The sequence below is a fragment of the Marmota marmota genome, unplaced genomic scaffold (assembly GCF_001458135.2).
Source record: "Marmota marmota marmota unplaced genomic scaffold, marMar, whole genome shotgun sequence".
Classification (NCBI taxonomy): Eukaryota; Metazoa; Chordata; class Mammalia; order Rodentia; family Sciuridae; genus Marmota; species Marmota marmota.
The window spans coordinates 51,297,659-51,302,359 of record NW_026000005.1 but is presented as its reverse complement, the minus strand read 5'-3'; the positions used below and the strand labels follow the sequence as shown (position 1 = coordinate 51,302,359).

General features: G+C 42.3%; 1 protein-coding gene across 1 annotated transcript in view; it reads right to left on the bottom strand.

Moving 5' to 3' along the window:
• The window catches only part of Ramp1 (receptor activity modifying protein 1), a 44,044-nt gene extending 40,542 nt beyond the window's left edge, over positions 1–3,502 (bottom strand). Inside the window, exon 1 of the mRNA XM_048808851.1 lies at positions 3,371–3,502. The gene's annotated coding sequence lies outside the window, so the exon portion shown is untranslated. The remainder of the gene's footprint in view (positions 1–3,370) is intronic.
• Positions 3,503–4,701: the final 1,199 nt, after the last annotated feature.

The following is a 4,701-nucleotide window of genomic DNA, read 5'->3' as shown; positions in this document are numbered from 1 at the left end:
GGGCGGGAGGAGGCTGCGGCAGCGAGGCCCTGCCCACTGCAGCTCCTGGGCTGCTGGGCCAGCACCTGCCGCGCCGGGCCGCCAGGGGACCCTCAGGGTTAGCACGATCAGGCTCTCAGACGGACATCCCTAAATGCTAGCAGGACAAATGCAGTTCTTTCACTAGGGAGGGCCTCATAGACTCAAGCATCTTTCCCTCTTCCTTTGCCTGGCTCCTGGCCACTCCTGCTTCTGGGTCTGCGGTAAAAGGCCCGGATTTCATTTCCGCATCTACCTCTTCCCGAGATGCCCACACTGGGAAGCCCCTGGGAACAAAACCAGCCTGCCTTTGGGAGGACACAAGGATCATATAAAAAACTGAACAAATGCGGCTGTCTGCAGGATGTAAGAACGGCCCCAGGTCCTGGGACTGGACGGAACTGAGCTCTTTAGATGGTCAGGTGGCCGCTCTGGTGGACTGGCTCCTAGGAGGCTAGGAGGGTATCCTGGCAGGAAGCTACAAGAGCCTCCAACAAAATTCTGACCCTGAACTTAGTGGGGAGGAGTTTCTAAACAGGTGATAGATCTGTATTGGGGCTGCTCACTTTGGCAACTGGAGAACTGGTTATGTTGGCACGTGTGTATATATGGGCATAAAGGGATGAGAGAAGGGCTCCTGGAGCGACAGAGCTGCTGTGAAACCCAGGGGATGAGCAGATTTCAGAAGGCACAGGCCTGTGCTGCAGGTAGAAACTGGAGTTATCAGCTCAGGGCAGCTGAGTTAGCCTGAGCTTGCAAGGTTTTCCTGGTGTCTGGATTTTACCTTGCAGTAACAGCCTGTTCCACGAAGCCCTAGTAGTGGAGTAGATTTATGTTCATTTTGAGGAATGAACCACTGCCCTTGGAGGGGTACAAACCACTGGCCTGGTACAGTGCCACATCTGTTGTAGCAGAAGCTTCACTCATTGCCGTGCTCAGCATGAAATATCTCTGGATGGTTAATATTCCTCATATGAAGAGGGGATATAGGGGCTGGGGTTGTGGCTCAGCAGTACAGCACTTGCCTAGCATGTGCAAGGGGCTGGGTTCAGTCCTCACAGCAAAAAATAAATAAAATGAAGGTATTGTGTCCAACTACAACATATATATGAAAATAAAAGGGAACACAGCCAGTGGCAAAGACACTGCTGCCACCTGCTGGCTATGAGCTCAGAAGTGTCAGTTGCCAGGAAGCTGTGGTCATCCATCTTTCTGAACACAGGCTGGTAGGACATGCAGAGCTTGCATGCCTTCAACATGGTAGCCTCAAGTGTTCTGTGAGGTGTATGGGTTAGATGATGGGGGAGGGCATTCATTCTCTTGACCTAGCACTTCTTTTTCAACCCCAGGAGGACACACCCTCAAGGGTGGCTTGGTTCCCCATTGATTCATTGAGTCTCCAATATGTGCAAGACAGTGTTAGGTAAACAGGTCCTGCCCTTCAGTTGGTGACTATAGTGGATGACTTAAAAAACCCTCAATGGTAACAGGAATTCTATGATGCAGGAACTACAAAAACAAGGGACAAATGTATCAGCTGCAGACTAAGTGCAAAGGAAGATCTTAGACAGCAGTGGGGTATACACATACGGGGGGTGAGAGGAAGACACAGGCCTATCAACAATCCCCAAACAAAAGAATCATGAAGAAAAGCAAAGGAATATTACAAATTGCTTTTAAATCCAGTAATAAAGAGAAACCCTTAAAAGCAGCCAGAGGGGGAAACAAGACATTATATACTATATGAACACAGATCAGGGTGACAAGCATTCTCATGAAAAATGCAAACCAGAAAACAAGGGAACATCTTTAAGCGCAGAAAGGAACAAAGCTTCAACTGTTCGACAGTTTTCCATTAGTTGCTGATGCAGAGGAGAAGGCTGACCTGGTGTCCTCACTCTCCATGGGCAACTAAGAGGCCAAACTCCAGCCACCATCAGTTTGAATTAGTGATTCTCAAGATATCACGTTTCTAAGCAGTTAACACCTTATAGCCCTATAAGTTTACAATATAATATAGTTGTTAGAAAAGCATTAACAAACCAAGCATTATCTTGGAAACACTTAGCTTCATCAAGCATCAGATATTCAAATCTCCCAAGGGATTCTTCCTGTTAAAACCAGAATATTGGAGACTTGAAAGTAGCTGAGAAGATGTTATATGTCTTCCTATTTCCCCAAAAGATCTCCCCAAATGAGAAACAATTTTCTAAGGAGTGAAAATAAGAAAATTGTGTGCTCAGCATCACATGGAGAATTTTGGCACTGCAAAATAGCTGAGTAAAAGAGGTTTAGTCACTACCACGAGAGTATAGTTGCACACTCATGCTCTACCCTCAGCCAGCCACACCTTAGTAGAGGGCAAGGGTGGACTGAGACAAAGTTTGGGAGACAGACAGGGACAAGGGCAGAGAGATTACATTATAACACACTAGAAATGAAAATAGTATTCTAGCACCATCAAGGTGAACAAGAGAAAGTCAACTTTATCTAAAATTACTGCTGAAAACCAGATGAAATTTTACACATATAAACCAGAAGACCCCTGCCCCCAGAGATGCTATCATAAATGTGTAACATAACCACACCAATGGGGACCAGGGATAAGAGACCCAACCTAAGTCAAGGTCAAAAATAACATTTGGGGGCTGGGGATGTGGCTCAAGCGGTAGCGCGCTCCCCTGGCATGCGTGCGGCCCGGGTTCGATTCTCAGCACCACATACAAACAAAGATGTTGTGTCCGCCAAGAACTAAAAAATAAATGTTGAAATTCTCTCTCTCTACCTCTCTCTCACTCTCTCTTTAAAAAAAAAAAAAAAAAATTTGACTGCGTAATATAGGCTAAAACCAAAAAAGAACTGTTTACAAACGCTGTACTCCAGTTAGTAAATCAGTCTCTCATAGGGTTACGATTTAAAAGCTGTAATGTCCATATGTGTATACCAGGAATGGACAAATAAGTAAGTATATTGAGAATAACAGGATCCAGTTTAGTTTTGGTACTAGGGATTCAACCCAGGTCACTTTACCACTGAGCTACATACCCAGTCCTTTTTATTGTATTTTTTTTTTTTTTTTGAGATGGGGGGTCTCACTAAATTGTTGCTGAGGCTGGACTTGAATCCTTCTGTCTCAGCCTCCCAAGTCACTTGGATTATAGGCATGTGCCACTGTACCTGGCAGTTTTCTCACTATTGGTGAAAGAAGGTAGAAATAAGGAAGGGAATAGAAATTTAAAGCATCAGTATGAACAAATATATATAGCCAATGGACCAAATATAGAAACAAATATAGGTGTGTCTGTGCAAGGCTTAATTTTCTCTCTCTCTCTCTCACACACACACTTCTTACCTGTATCAATTGAGCCTGAGACCAACTCTGACAGCAATGAGCACACCTTACTGACAAGATCTTGGTTTCTAAATACCACTCTCCATAAAAGGACAGCTTGTTTAAGTCATTCATTCCCGTGCTGGAGCAGGGAATGTTCAAGATGGGACTAAAATAGTCTGCAGTGCCAGAAAATAAGTACTTGGAAAAGGACAACATTTTCAAAAGAACACAGAACCCAACCTAAAAATAGCCCCTGTTAGAGCTGCAATGATCTGAGGAGCAAAGTAAGTAATGACAGTATTGTAATGTAACTCACAGAACAAAATAAACATCTATGAGTCCCAACTGCTATAAATAAATAAACAAACAAACAAATAAACAAGCAAGGAGGAGGAGGAACAGCTTTTCCTTATAGGAACATTCCACATAATACATGTAGAATTAACAAGAAACCTGTGAAACCCCTTAACAAACATCACAAGGTAACTATTTCAGGCTAGATCTGTTGATGGATGCTGAAACCAGTGGGCAAAATTTTTTAGGAAATATATTTGTAAACCTTCAAAGAACTCCCTTAATTACAAAGGAAAGATGATAACTTTAAACACTGGAGAAACTGGCAGAAGCCTCTCTAACTTGTTGATCAAGGATAGTATATTCTGCAGAGGATATCCTTGAGTACTCCTATCAAAAATGCATAATCTCAATCTAATCAGGAGAAAACATCAGAAAGGCTCAAGCTAAAGAAGCATTCTGCAAAATAACCAGTCAATACTCATCAAATGTCAAGGCCATGAAACTCAAGAAAATGCTGTGGAACTGTCATATGCTTGAGGGGATTAAAAAAAAAACCACAATAATCAAATGAAATGTGGGCTACCGGATTGATCCTGGAATAGAAAGAGAAATTCAGAGAGAAAACAAGAAACTGAATATTGTCTGTGTTTAATAGTATTGTGTCAATGTTAATTTCCTGGTTTTTGATTATCTTATACTATATAAAATTGTGTTGTTAAGTAAACATTAAAGTAAGCTGGGTGAAAGGCATACATAACCTATCTGCAGCATTTTGGCAACTGTTCTGTAAGCCTAAAATTATTGTCAAATTAAAAAACAGTTGTATACTCAACACTGAATTAACACTGCTCATGAGCCTATTTCTTAGCAGTTCTTTTAACCACTCCTAATTACTCAGGATGTTGCATGTGCATGTGTGTGAGGAAGAATCCTTTAACTCTGAAACTAATGATAGTTTGTTGAAAGCATTTTAGAGTCAAGCTAGTGACCTTACTGTGAATGTATTTCTAAGTTTTGGATATACATCATATGTTTATGAATACTAATGCAGT